Source organism: Hyaena hyaena, unplaced genomic scaffold, assembly GCF_003009895.1.
Source record: "Hyaena hyaena isolate Hyena2069 unplaced genomic scaffold, ASM300989v1 scaffold_335, whole genome shotgun sequence".
Lineage (NCBI taxonomy): Eukaryota > Metazoa > Chordata > Mammalia > Carnivora > Hyaenidae > Hyaena > Hyaena hyaena.
The window spans coordinates 1489444-1504743 of record NW_024080968.1 but is presented as its reverse complement, the minus strand read 5'-3'; the positions used below and the strand labels follow the sequence as shown (position 1 = coordinate 1504743).

The 15300-nt window shown below is 44.8% G+C and overlaps 1 non-coding gene and 1 pseudogene across 1 annotated transcript; both read right to left on the bottom strand.

Moving 5' to 3' along the window:
- Positions 1–5640: 5640 nt before the first annotated feature.
- On the bottom strand, positions 5641–5712 carry TRNAK-CUU. The gene has a single exon. It is a non-coding gene; the product is annotated as a tRNA-Lys (tRNA).
- A 932-nt stretch (positions 5713–6644) lies between these two features.
- On the bottom strand, positions 6645–13461 carry LOC120243310 (annotated as a pseudogene).
- Positions 13462–15300: the final 1839 nt, after the last annotated feature.

The following is a 15300-nucleotide window of genomic DNA, read 5'->3' as shown; positions in this document are numbered from 1 at the left end:
CCACTTGATCTTAGCAAAAGGCTGAGAAGTGATTCCCCCAAGACTGAATCTCAAAGGCTCTGAAGGGCTCAATATCCATCATGGGTTCATCTCCTGAACCAATATCACTGTGGTCGGGATGACAGAATGTTCCGCTTGACCAGGCCTGCCTGCTCACATGCCCACTCACAGAGCCGAAGAATGGGGGTTAGTGCCTCCAAACTGCATGGATTGAGGTTGAGAAGATGGGGGGGGGGGTTCCTGGAGGAAAATCAGGATGCTGCTGATTTGACATTATTGTATCGCAGAGGCTGTTTGCCCAAATTGTAGCATCAACAGCCATTACGACATAATCTAACCGAACACCCTGTTAGATAGTGGGCAGGGAACTGTTTCTCGTGCCAGCGGAAGGAACCGCACTTTCTAGAGCTCACTAACATACCCTCTCACTTCTGTCCTTCTGCACACACATATGCACTGACCATAGAGCGGAAGCTGGAATTTTAGAAAAATGGAATTCAGGGGCACCTGGGTGGCTCAGTCAGTTAAGCCACCGACTCTATTTTTTTTTTAATTTCTAAAAAATATTTTTTTTTTTTTGAGAGAGAGACAGAGTGCAAGCAGGGGAGGGGCAGAGAGAGAGACACAGAACTCGAAGCAGGCTCCAATTCTGAGCTGTCAGCACAGAACCCAACGCGGGGCCCAAACCCACCAATCGGGAGGTCATGACCTGAGCCAAAGTCGGATGCTTAACCAAATGAGCCACCCAGGCGCCCCAAGTCTGATGTTTGATTTCTGCTCTGGTCGTGATCTCGCAGTGCGTGAGTTGGAGCCCGTTTGGGGTTCTCTTTCTCCCTCTCTTTGCCTCTCCCCTGCTTGTCTGTCTCTATCTCTCTCAAAATAAGTAAATAAACATTTAAAAAGAAATACGGAACGCACATTAATACTGTCACACTGAGGTGCCTGGCTGGCTCAGTTGGTAGAGCCTGAAACTCTTGATCTCCGAGGTCATGAGTCTGAGCCCTGAGCTGGGGACAGACCTTACTTGAAAAATCTTGTCATGGGGCGCCTGGGTAGCTCAGTTGGTGGAGTGTACAACTCTTGATCTCGAGGTTGCAAGTTCAAGCCCCATGTTGGGTGGAGAGGTTACTTAAATATAAAATCTTAGGGTGCCTGGGTGGCTCAGTTGGTTAAGCATCCAATTCTTGGTTTCAGCCCAGGTCATGATCTCATGGTTTGTGAGTTCGAGCCCCACATGGGGCTTTGTATTGACAATGCGGAGCCTCCTTGGGATTCTCCCTCCCTCTCTCTGCCTCTTCCCTGCTCATGCTCGCTCTCTCTCTCTTTCAAAAGAAGTAAATTTTAAAAAATTTAAAAATAAAATAAAATCTTTAAAAAAAATACTGTCATATCCTGACCGAGTTGAATAGTGTCCCCCAAAGCTGATATCGACTCAGGACCTCAGAATGTGACCTTATTTGGAAATCGTGCCTTGCTGATTTAATCAAGTTCGTGTAGGGGAGGAAAAATATCTTTTCCTTCTACCTTTGTAAGTTTTCAGCTGCAGCCCCACAAAACAAAAGACAGATTAACAAGAGAAAAATGTACAGGTTTATTTAACATAATTTTTACAGGACACAGCAGTATTTTACAAGGAAATGAAGGCCCAAAGGAACAGTTAAACTTGAGTGTCTTTATATTAGGTTTGATGATGACTCGAGGGTTTTGGGGAAATGCAATAGGGCAAAAAGGAATGTGAGCTAAGAGTAGCATACAGGGAAACGCAGAGCAGCCTGATCGTTCAAATTCTGGCTTCCCTCCTTCTTGAGAGACAAGAATGCTCCTTTCCTCTGGGCACAGGGAGGCACCTTTCACCTGAGGGTCTACATCTGCCCTGCTTCAGGGAAGGCCAGAAAGCCCTTCCTGCACCTGTGTTCCTCAAATCCCTTCAGCTGAAAATACTTGATGTCCCATCCCTGGCACCTAAGTGGCTCAGCTGGTTAAGCATCTGACTTCGGTTCAGGTCCTGATCTCATTGTTAGTGAGTTCAAACCCTGCAATCGGGCTCTGTGCTGACAGCTCAGAGCCTGGAGCCTGCATTGGATTCTTTGTCTCCCTCTCTCTCTTCCCCTCCCTCACTCATGCTCTGTCTCTCTCTCAAAAATAAATAGACATAAAAAAATACTCAGTGTGCGTAAGTGCTGTACTTTTGGGTAGCATGTCATTAAGATGAGTTCATACTGGATTAGCCTGCGCCCAAGTCCAATGTCGTTACAGGAGAGGCACAGACACACAGAGAAAGCGCCTGAAGACAGAGGCAGGGATCAGAGCAGTTCGGTCACACACCAGGAGCACCAGGGATTGCTAACGCCCACCAGAAGCCAGGAGACGGGCCTGGAGTGAAGGCTCGCTCGGAGCCTCCAGAAGGATCCACGCCTGCAGACACCTTACTTTCAGACTTCTAGCCTCCAGAAGCGTGACAGAATAAATTTCTGTCGTTTGAAGCCAAGTTTATAATGGGTACATGTCACCCCAGCCACAGGAAACTAACTCAAGCCTGTTACCATTTCTAAAGAGGGAACGATGAATTGGGTCCCACTTTTTTTTTAAATATCAATTCATTTTATTTTATTTATTTATTTTTTAATGTTTTATTTATTTCTAGGAGAGAGAGAGAGAGAGAGACAGTTTGAGCAGGGGAGGGTCAGAGAGAGAGGGATTCACAGACTGAAACAGGCTCCAGGCTCTGAGCTGGCAGTCAGCACAGAGCCCGACGCGGGGCCCGAACCCACGAACCGCGAGACCATGACCTAAGCGAAAGTCGGAGCTTAACCGACTAAGCCACCCAGGCGCCCCAAATATCAATTCATTTTAAATTGATTAAATTTAAAGCAAGATTAGTCTCATTTGTTTTATGCCTACCTTGGAGGCATCTTACCAGCCACCATCATGGAAGTTCTCGACAGATCCACGAGGCAAGCTTTTGAGACAGATTCCACCTCCCTCCTCTAGGGGGCGCGGGGGTGGCTCAGTCCGTTAAGCATCGACTCTTGATTTTGGCTCAGGTCACGAGCTCATGGTTGGTGGGTTCCAGCTCCGTGCTGGCGTCACGGAGCCTACTTGGGATTCTCTCTCTCCATCTCTCTCTGCCCCTCCGTTTGTGCGCACACGCTCTCTGTCAAAATAAATAAGCTTTTAAAAATAAGTTAAAAAATAAAGACATATTACCTATGAAGTAGAGGATTGAAACTTCCCTACAATGACAATTACACAGAATTATGTATTCATTTGGGCAGGGCCTGGGTGGGGACACAGGAACATGAAAATAAAATATGCAAAAGAGAGGGGAGATGTGAATGTTAAGTGTTAACTGCCTCCGTCAGCCTAGTTATGAGAGCAAAGATCTCAAGTGAGACATACCCATGTTCCTATCACAGAGTCACAATTACCTGTGTAACTTAACTTCTCTGAGTGTCGGTCTCTCCCTCCATAAATTGGGTTTTCTACCATGCTTCTCAGCCTGAGGTTTATATGAGATGCCGTATAAAAGGCTCTCAACATGGGACTTGACACATAGTAAATGATTCATCTATTTTGGCTTTAATTTTTTCTATTTAATTTTTAAAAATTTATTTATTTATTTAGGAGGAAGAGAGAAAAAGTATGTGTGTGTGTCTGTGTGTGTGTGCACGCAAGTGGGGTAGGGGTAGTTAGTGAGAGAGGCAGAGAATCCAAAGCAGGTTCCACACTCCCAGTGTGGAGCCCCACGCGGGGCTCAAACCCACCAACCATGAGATCATGACCTGAGCTGAGGTCAGACGCTTAACCGGCTGAAGCACCCAGGTGCCCCTCTATTTAATTTCTTAATAAAAAACATTCATAAGGTTCAAAAAGCAAAATGAAGGGTGCCTGGCTGGCTCAGTTGGTAGTACATGTGACTCTTGATCTCGAGGTTGTGTGTGTAAACCCCATATCGGGCGCCTGGGTGGCTCAGTCAGTTAAGCCGCCAACTTCGGCTCAGGTCACGATCTCGCAGTACGTGAGTTCGAGTCCCACATCGGGCCCTGTGCTGACAGCTCAGAGCCTGGAGCCTGTTTCAGATTCTCTGTGTGTGTCTCTCTCTGCCCGTCCCCAGGAGGCTCACACTCTCTCTCAAAAAAATAAATAAATAAAAGTTTTAAAAAAGTAAAAAAAAGGGGGGGGGCAGGTGGCCTAGGTGCTCAGTCGGTTAAGGCTCCTAGTCTTGGTTTCGGCTCAGGTCATGATCTCACAGTACCTGAGTTCAAGCCCGTATCAGCTCTGTGCTAACAGCACCTGCAATTCTCTCTCTCCCTCTCTTTCTGTCCCTCCCATGCTCGCTGAGTCTCTCTCTCTCTCAAAATAAATAAATAAACTTTTAAAAAGGCAAAGTGAGCTAAAAAGCAATACATTGCAAAAACTGACTGTCACCCATCCTTACCAGCCACTCCCCCCTTCCCCCCACACCACTGGCAAATACGCTTGTTAGTTTCTTGTGACTACTTCCTCTGTGTCTTTAAAGAAACATAAATTCTTAGCCCCTTTATACAAAAGGTGGCATTCTGTGTAAATTTTTTCTGCATTTTGACTGTTTCATTCAACAATATATCCTGGAGATCATTCCCTACCAGTACTCAGAGAGCTTCCTCATTCTTTCCACCACTCCAAGGGTCTCCCTCATTCCCTACACATGGGAGCTTTGTTTCCGCTCTTGCAATGCCTGATGGTTCCGCAATGAAGAACTTTGTACTCACTTTCTTCTGTATGTGTGCAGGTGTATCTGTGACGTAAATATCCGAAAGCAGAATTGCTGGGTCAAAGGGAAAATGCCAGGGGCGCCTGGGTGGCTTAGTCGGTTAAGCGTCCGACTTTCGCTTAGGTCATGATCTCGCGGTTCGTGGGTTCGGGCCCCGCGTCGGGCTCCGTGCTGACTGCCAGCTCAGAGCCTGGAGCCTGTTTCAGTCTGTGACTTCCTCTCTCTCTGACCCTCCCCTGCTCACACTGTCTCTCTCTCTCTCCTAGAAATAAATAAAAAAATAAATAAAAAAATAAAATAAAATGTCAATGCCAATGACCAAATGGTGTTTTTTGCTTTATTTCCAACCTCTTCCCAGCCTGACTTTTTTGGTCAACCGAGAACCAAATTCCTCTGACACCTGATACTCTGTTTTAATGTNTTTTATTGGGGCACCTGAGTAGCTCAGTCAGTTAAGCATCTGACTCTTGATTTCATTTCAGGTCATGATTTCACAGTTCGTGAGTTCAAGCCCCACATAGGACTCCGCACTGGCAGCTCGGAGCCTGCTTAGGATTCTCTCCCTCCATCTCTCTCTGCCCCTCCCCTGCTAGTGCTTTCTCTCCCTCAAAATAAATAAATAAACTTTAAAAATATTTTATTTTATTATTTAAAAAATTTTTAATGTTTATTTTTGAGAGAAAGAGAGACAGAGAGAGAGATGGGGAAGGGTAGGGAGGAGACAAAGAATCAAAGCAAGTTATAGGTGCTGAGCTATCAGCAGAGCCCAATGTGGGGCTCAAATTCACAGACCCACAAGATCATGACCTGAGCTGAAGTCGGATGCTCAACCAACCGAGCCACCCAGGTATCCCTATTTTTTTTTTTTTTTTTTTAAGCAGGCTCCATGCCCAATGTGGGGCTTGAACTCACACCCTGAGATCAAGAGTCGCATGCTCTACCAACTGAGCCAGCCAGGCACCCTCAGAGTACTTTTGATACATATTGGTAAATTGCCCCATGAAAGTGGCCCCAGACATGTATGCAAGCGTCTGTTTATCTACAGCCTCACCAACACAATACCTGCTGGAAAAATAGTTATTATTCTGGTTTGTTGTTGCAAGGTCATTTGCACAAAAAACTTTTTTTCTTGCCACATTTTGTCTATAGATAGAAGCAGAGTTATCTCTAACTTTATTTATTTATTTTTTAAAGTAAGCTCCATGCCCAACATGGGGCTCGAACTCATAACCCTAAGATCAAGAGTCACATGCTCTCTGACTGAGCCAGCCGGGCACCCCTCTAACTTTATTTAAAGAACAGGCTGTAGGGAAAGGGAGACAATCAGACAACGGGACAAGGTTTCTAGACATTAAAAATATAGTTACTGGAAAAAAATGTGTATCTGTGAATATGCCGGAAAATAGAATAAAAATGGCCCAGGACCAAATCAGTGCGTGGGAATATCAGAGCAAGGAAATCCTTCGGAATATGGAGCTAAAATTTTCCAGCAAAAAGTGCTTAGACATTTTTTTAAGTGCTTGAGACCCACATTTCCATATCAAACAAGCATAACCCTTCCAACTAAAATGAATTCAAGATGTATGCCAGAAAAATGAAAATGGAAACCAAAACAAGCAAAAAGGCATGGTATGCAAGAGATGGCGGAACGAAACTAAGAATGTATGGCATATGGGCAGCAGGCCCAGGAAGATATAAGAACAAGAAATTAGAACAGGAAGTCAACAGCCTCTATGAAAACCGCCTTAAAGAAGAAAGTCGATTTTTTTGTTCCACCCAAATTATGTGACTAAAGACCTAGATGTTTTAAAAGCAAAAGGTAAAGAAATGCATCTCTTCTACCAACAAAGATTTTCAGTGCTCGCTGTGGGACCTGTGTGTGGGGAGTCGGTCACACAAGTTCCGGAGAATCTGAGAAGCCAGCAGAAGTCCCAGAGGCGGCGAGGGATTAGGGCCGGCGGGAGACGGTGGTGTGCCGGTGGATGCTCCATCGGATCTTGGAAACGAGCCCTGATTTGCCGTGTGCTCCAATCTGGAGATGCAAATACTCCCGCCATGGCCAGTGTCAAGCTGCCGACACGCGGGCATACATATTGGTCAATTGCCCCACGAAAGTTGCCCCAGAGATGTGTGCCCGTGTCTGTTTCCCTACAGCACGTTTACCAATATGAGCGTGGAAAAGGAAGGAGACGCGGACAGCTTCTGTGAGCTGGGACGTGCCGGCTCCAGCACGCCGTTGGCGGAAAGGTGCCACCCCACCTTTGGGACAACGGGAGATGTAAGAGGAGCCCTGGGATCAGGGCCACTTGGTGGAAGACGGAACCGGAGGGGAAGTTCTATTTCCCGTTCTGTTGGTGCAATAGCTCAGTGGGTCTGCAGTGGGAAATCTTCACATAATTCTGTGATTGTAGATGCTGTCTGTTCAAAGTTGAGAATCGTAACATAAACAGCCTCCCTGGTCCTGGGGAGACAGAAGTGAACAAATTAAAGCCCCTCTGTGAATACATCATAATTCGTTGATTCATTTGCCGACTGATGGGCATTTGGGTTGTTCCCGGTTTGGAGCTACGATGAAAAAAGTTGCTATGGACTTGGTCGTACAAGCTTGTGGGGACATAGGTACTCAGCTTGGGGACTTAGGAGGGGCACTGCTGTGTTATGTTCGTTGTGGGTTTAACTTTACCAGAGATCACCAACGTTTTCCAAATTGGTTGTACTGTGATATTTTGATATTTTGTATTTGTGCCATTGTATATTTCATCTCCCCGCGGGCAATACAGGAGGATTCGGGCTGCTCTGCTTTCTTCACAATTCCTTGTTACTGTCAGCTGTGTGCGTGTTTGCCTGTTTTTGTTGGTTTTAATGTCATCGGGATGTAGAGCAGTCTCAGTCAGTAGAGCATGTGACTCTTCATCTCAGGGTCGTGAGTTCAAGCCCCAGTTGGGCATGGAGCCTACTTAAAATTAAAAAAAAAATGTTTAATGAAACAGAGTCATCAGTTTTCTTGACGTCTAATCTACATATAGCGAAGCTCATCCTTTCTAGTTCTGTAAGTCTTGACAAATGCACATAGTCATGTAACCACCATCACAATCAAGATATAAAATATCAGACAACTGGGTGGTTCAGTCGTTAAGCATCTGACTCTTGATCTCAGCTCAGGTCTTGGTCTTAAAAAAAAAAAAAGATACAGGATGTGTAGGTAGGATTGCTGAGTCATATGATAACTGTGCACTTAACTTTATAAGAAACTTCTAGGAGCACCCAGGTTGCTCAGTTGGTTGAGCGTCTGACTCTTACTTTTGGGTTAGGTCATGATCCCAGGATCTCTGATTCATGCTCTCTCTCTCTCTCTCAAAAATAAAAATAAATATAAGAAACTGCCAAACTCTTTTCCAAAGTGGCTGCACCATTCTGCATTGCTACCAACAGTGAAGAAAAGTTCCAGCTCCTCCACGTCTTTGACATCACTTATTGCTTGTTTTTTAAAACCCATTTGTTAAATGTTTTTATTTATTTTTGATAGAGAGATAGAGACAGAGTGCATGTGGGGGAGGGGCAGAGAGTAAGGGAGACACAGAATCCGAAGCAGGTTCCAGGCTCCAAGCTGTCAGCACAGAGCCCGATGCGGGGCTCAAACTCACAAACTGTGAGATCATGGCCTGAGCTGAAGTCTGACATTCAACTGACTGAGCCACCCAGGCGCCTCTAAAAACCTCATTCTAATAGGTATGTGATGGTATTTATTTTTATGGTTTTTAGTTTGCATTTCTCTGATGACTAATGATGTTGAATATCTTTTCATGTGCTTTTTGGACATTTATTTATCTTTTTGGTTGCTTATCTTCATGCTATTGAATTGTAAGAGTTCTTTACATATTCTAGATACAATTCCTTTGTCAGATATCTGTATTCTAAATAATGTTTAGTTATTTTTGAAAGACAGAGCACACACCAACAGGAGAGAGGGGCAGAGAGAGGGAGACAGAATCCCAAGCAGGCTCCCTGCTGACAGCAGTGGATTGATTGAGCCCTGAGTCAGGCCCCACACTGAGCACGGAGCCTGCTTAAGATTCTCTGTCTCTCTCCCTCTGCCCTTCTCCCCCACTCATGTACACACTCTCTAAAATAAGATTTAAAAATTTAAAAATAGGGGCCCCTGGGCGGCTCAGTCAGTTGAGCATCCGACTTGGGCTCAGGTCATGATCTCACGGTTCATGGGTTCGAGCCCCGTGTCGGGCTCTGTGCTGACAGCTCAGATTCTGTGTCTCCCTCTTTCTCTGACCCTCCCCTGCTGAAGCTGTCTCTCTCTCTCTCTCTCAAAAAAATAAATAAAACATTTAAAAAAATTTTAATTTTAAAAATATAAATAAATATGTATTATAAAGAAAATAGTCTTGTAAAGATAAAGTTAAAAATGGGAAAAAATTAAAACTTAGGGGTGCCTGGGTAGTTCAGTCAATTAAGCAGCCAGCTTCAGCTCAGGTCATGACCTCACAGCTCATGGTTTCAAACCCTGTGCTGGGCTCTGCGCAGACAGTCTGGAACCTGCTTGAGATTCTCTCTCTCCCCTCTCTCTGCCCCTCCCCCGCTTGTGCTCTGTCTCTCAAAATAAATAAATAAACAAAAAAATTTTTCAAAATAAAAGATCCTTGCCCATTCCCACTGGGTCCTATACTTTCCTCTAGGAGGTTTTAATTTTAGCTTTTATATTTAGTTCTGTGATCGGTCTTGAATATTTTCCATGCGTGGTGTGAGGGAGGAGTTGGGTTCACCTTTCTCAGCATGAATATCCAATTATTCCAGCAACATGGGTTGAAAAACAAAACTTCTTTCCCTCATGGAATTACCTTAATGCTCTGGTTGAAAATCAGCGGGCCATGTATATGTTAGTCTAAACTGGCCTCTCTATTCTCTTCTGTTGATCTGTCTATCCTCACTTCTTTTACCTTTTGAAACATGCAGTTTGGCCCAGGGTGGTCTATCACACCCACAAAATAGGCCTTTTTCATACATCAAGTATTTTCTGAGCTTAGTCTGTACCAATCCCTGGGAATATAATGGTGGTCAAAACCCAACATTTTCCCTTTCCTTCATGGAGCTTGGGGCCGTGACCATCTGCGGGTTTGGCCCGCTCATAATCCCATCCCCTTCACAAAGCAACAGGTTTGCAATTCTCCACTGGGGATCCACCGTCCATGTACTCTCATCCCAGGCGACTGAGATGTGGCTGACCTCACACCCCCTTCCCAAGGTGGACAGACAACTCAGGTTTGGCCAATGAACACCAGCACTGGGACATTTTTCTAGAACTACCAGAAAGGTGTAGTTTTCTTTCCTCTGTGGTTTTGGCAGTTGGAAAGCTGAAGGGGACCACTATTTCCCGAGATTGATGCCCATATGGAGGGCATCAGAGTTCACAGGTGGAGACTGATGGATACCCACCAGTTGAGCACCTGGCCCCAGCTATGCCTGAAGGTCATGAAACTCCTGGGCTTTCCAATTCTGTGAGTCAATAAATTCTAATTCCTCTTCTTCTTCTTCTTCTTCTTCTTCTTCTTCCTCTTCCTCCTCCTCCTTCTTCTTCTTCTTCTGAAAGCTGTTTGAGTTGAACCTTCTTCCCCTGCTAAACATAAAGGAATTAGCCAGCAATAAGGAAAAAGGCAGGGTCAACACAGGCATCTCAGGGAATTTCCCTGGTCAACTTTTGAGACAATTCCTATTGAATTCCCTCCTCTTAGATACCTCAGTCTAGCCTCTCTATCCAATCAATCAACAAATCCCTAGAGAGCAGTATTTTTCACACTGAGGATTACGACCCACAAGTGAGTCATGAAATGAATGTAATGGGTTATGGCCAGCACTTTTTTTTTTTTTTCAATGAAAGAAAATAGGATAAAAGGAACAGAAAATACCGGAAGGCACTGCGTGTTGTAAGGCTAAGTATTTTATAAAATTTGTCTTCCTGTTGTATGCCTGTGCAAAGCGTATGTTACATGTATTTCTTCCTACGAGATGCAGTCAGAGATGTTTACAAGCCACCACCTTAGAGCGATTCGTGGCAAACATTGCGGCCTGCCAACCCAACAGCCACTCCTCTCCTTTCTGTTTGCAGAGAGGACTGTGGTTTTGTTCAGGAATGGAAACAACTGTGTGTTTATGGGGAAGCTGAGCCGAGAGGAGTTAGGGGTGGGGGGAAGCCCCTCCACAGCCCGGGAGCGAGTTCTGATTGATCTAAGCCAGCGGTTTTCAGAGCGTGGTCCAGGAACCACTGGGCTTCCCTGGGACCCTTTCAGGAAGCCCACGAGGCGCCCCTTTTTTGATAACGTTTCTCTGTGAGGCCAGAATTCCTTTGTATGTTTCAAGCAAAACAACATATCACACTGGATTGAATGCAGAAGGAGAAATTAGAATCTGGCTTCTTCTATTAAACCAGGCATTAAAGAGATAAAGAAAAATGTAAAACAATGTCACTTTTTCCACTAATTAAAAAAATTTTTTTAATGTTTATTTATTTTTTGAGATACACAGAGACAGAATGTGAGTGGGGAAGGGGCAGAGAGAGAGGGAGACACAGAGTCTGAAGAAGGCTCCAGGCTCTGAGCTGTCAGCACAGAGCCCGATAAGGAGCTCAAACTCACAAACTGTGAGATCATGACCTGAGCCCAAGTCAGACGCTTAACTGACTGGGCCACCCAGGTGCCCCTCCTGTTTTGTGAGATAATAAATCTCTGCCCCTAATGAGCACTGGGTGTTATATGGAAACCAACTTGACAATAAACTATTTGTAAAAGAAAATAATAATAAAATTTAAAAAAATCTATGCCCCTAGATTGTAAGATCTTTCTGGGCGGAGTTTTGCCTTGACTTGGGGATTTTTGACTGTTTTCATCATTGACCTATCACCAGCACCTAGAATAGAGCCAGGAACATAGCAGGTGATAGGTAAATGTTGAATAAATCATTGACACCTTAGGTAGTCTTTATTGGATTTAGATGTTGTCGTTCCTTATAGCCAAGGAATCCTACATGAATCAAATGTCCAGCACTACTTCAATTTCCATCTGTGGAGATTCTTTTCAGAGATCTTCTTCTTTTTTTTTTTTTTTTACATCAGAAACTTTTATAATAAATGCTGTTGTTATTCTACTACAATTTAGTTTTTGGTGTAACTTCTTTGGGTGCGAGAAAGAACATTGGTTTACTTCACTAATAGGAACATCTCTTAATGCTGGGATGGCCTCTTCTTGGTATTTCTTCTGCTGTTGATTTTTGGCATAGTTATCTGTGATTGTATGAATGGAGTTGAGCGGAGAGGTACTCATCATGTTTACTCCAAACAAGAGAACGTAACCAATTACTATAGTACGAGGAGGTAGACGGGCAACGCGACCGCCCAATATTTTTGAGGCCAGTAGGTTAAGCCTAAGGAATTTAGCCAAGATTCAGGAATAAAAGCCCACACAAGATATAGTATGAAGCCAAATTGGGAGCTTAAGAAAAGAACAAAGCCATAAATCGCTCTTTCTGGCAATGGCGACGGGGAATTTTCCACCATTTTCCCCGCGGCTTTAGACCACCTCAGCTTCGAGTCCCCTGCGTAAGCGCTGTCCGGGAAGCCTCAGGGGGGCGAGAGAAGAAAACCTAACGTAAAGGCATGGTCACTATGGCGTTCCCCCAACAGCCCCCCTACGGCCCCCCCCCACAGGCACAGGCGCACCGCGACCCTGGCCGGCTCGCTCAGAGATCTTCTTAAATAATCTTCCATCAATCAGCGCCCCAGCCTATGCTGTGCATGACCTAATTTACAGCCTGACAACAACGGATTATCTGTTTCAGCGCTTCTCCCTGTTTTGTTTTTAATTCCTTCCACTAGAGGTTTAGATCAGAGACTTCTTAGTTTGGTTACTATATCTAGGCTGCTATAACAAAGAGACCTTAAGTTTATCGGCTCAAAAAAAAAAAGAAAAAGAAAAAGAAATCAAGTTTGTTTCTCTCTCACTTACCAATCTAGACATAGGCGGTTCTAGGGTACTAGCATTGACAAACTCAACACACAGCTTCAACCTCTGTGTCCAAAGTAGCTGCCCTAGCTCCTGCCATTACATCTGCATTCCAGCCAATGGTAAAAGGCAGGAGAAAGGGCAAAGAGAACATAGCCATGTCTCTTAAGGGCATGAATTGAAATGAGTGTGCATCATTTCTGCTCACATCTCCAATAAACTCACATGAACATCTCAGAACTCAGATCCAAAAGGGAAAAAAAATGGCTCAGAAATGTAGTCATCAAGTGGACAATCTTGTGCTAAACTCATGAGTTCTATTATTAAAGAAAGAAGAGAGAAAAGGGCTGTGAGCCATCCACCAGCTGTCTTTGCTACAGTTTGGTTTGATTTGCATCAGTACCCTCAGAGCCTCAAACAGGGCTTGACACATGGTAAGTGGTGAGGAAATGTTTAAAGAAAGGATAAAGGAAAAACAAAAGAAAAAACCAGAACCCAAGATTCCTGCCCCTCATGAAAGTGCCATTAATCTGGAGAGAACTCAGATGAAGAATTAATGCACCACAAACAATATAAAATAATACTTGCTGGGGTGCTAAGTCAATTAGTATCATCTCTGCAGGGTAAACCGTGATCTCTGGCTGCAAAACACCCCTCGACCTCATTTCTACGAAGGCGAACTCTCTAGATGGTGACCCACTCCATGGGGCAAAATCTCCATGGCCCTTCACCTGCTTCACATTCTAATGGAAAAAAAAAAAAAAAAAGGAGTGACAAGAGTGGAGGTAGCTGGACAATCACAAGCTTCATGAACTCAGAGACCCATGTACGTTTAGCCTTAGTGATGTCACATTCAAGAAACAATTCAGGGGTGCCTGGGGGGCTCAGTCTGTTAAGCAGCCGACTTTGGCTCAGGTCATGATCTCGTGGTCCGTGGGCCCCGCATCGGGCTCTGTGCTGACAGCTCAGAGCCTGGAGCCTGTTTCAGATTCTGTGTCTCCCTCTCTCTCTGCCCCTCCCCCACTCATGCTTTGACTCTCTCTGTCTCAAAAATAAATAAAAGTTAAAAAAAAAAAAAAGAAACAGTTCAACAAGGATACTTGGCGGGCTCAGTGGGTGGGGAATGGGACTCTTGATCTCGGGGTGGTGATTTAAAGTCCCACGTTGGGTGTAGAGAGCACTAAAAAAATAAATAAATGAACTTAAAAAAAAAGAAGAAGAAACACTTCAACAGCCAAAAAACATTAAAAAGGAATCACATTCCCCATGCATGTCTCTTAAGAACATTAAAAGAAATTCCCAGCAATACCAATCAGAAGTCCCTGTCTTTTCTGGCCTCTCTCTCACCTCCCCCCCCCCATGCCTTTCAACTGCTCCAGTACCTGGCTTGCCAAGCCCTTCACCCCCTCACCTATGCTCTTACCCTCCCTCCTCTCAACCCGTTAGATGAGAGGTTCTCGGGGCACCTGGGTGCCTCAGCCATTGGAGCCTATGACTCTTGGTTTTGGGGTTGTGACCTTGAGCCCTGCCTTGGGTGTAGAGATCACTTATAAATAAGATCTTTAAAAAAAATCTGGGGGCACCTGGGTGGCTCAATCAGTTAAGCATCTGACTCTTGTTCTCAGCTGAGGTCATGATCTTGTTGTTCATGAGTTCAAGGCCTGCACTGGGTTCTGCACTGGCAGCTCGGAGCCTGCTTGGGATTCTCTCTCTCTCTCTCTCTCTCTGCCCCTCCCCTACTAGAATTCTCTTTCTCTCTCTCTCTCTCTCAAAATAAATAAATAAAACTTTTTAAAAATCTGGATGCCAAAGCCAAAGCATTAGCCAAAAACGTCAGACTCTGTGGTTCAGGCACCAAGCTAAGGTAGTATGCAGCGAGGTTGGAAAAGTACTAGTCTAGGTCTTAGTCCTTCATCCTTTCTTCCCTTGCCTTGAGACTCCGTGTGGAACCATGAATGAATCCCTCTCAGACTGAGTTAAATTTTTTTTAAGTTGGGGAGAATATTTATGACTTGAGGAACTGAAAGAAAATGTCCAAAGTAATTGTCTTCCATCCCCATCAGAATCTTTTACTCCCTTGCGCTCTGCTTCTCCCTGGATGGGCTTGCCTCTCTCCACAAGATGGCGAAGACAGTTCCAAGAAAGAGCGCCTTTGACAGTTTCAGGGGCCCCGGGTAGTAAGTGAATCCTCTGATTGGGCCAGCTTTGGGTCATGTGTCCAGCCCTGAACCAATCACAGTGGCCTGATGAATAATGCCCTCTGATTGGGTAGGCTTGTAGCACACGTTCACAGCAGGAGGCAGGAGTTGAACCCAGATGGGGGCCTAGAGGAACCAAATGGAATGGTGAAGGTGGGTGGTCGCCGAAAGGAATCCTCAGCAGATAAAAATATAGACACATCTGCTCCGTAGCTCCCCCTCTGTCTCCTAGTCCATTCTCTGCATCATAAAAGTCCAGGGAAACCAGTGGGCAAATGTCATCTCCTTTGAGGACCTCAGTTGCCCAGTAGGCCAAGACTGAATGCTCTTTCTTTTGGGGGCAGGG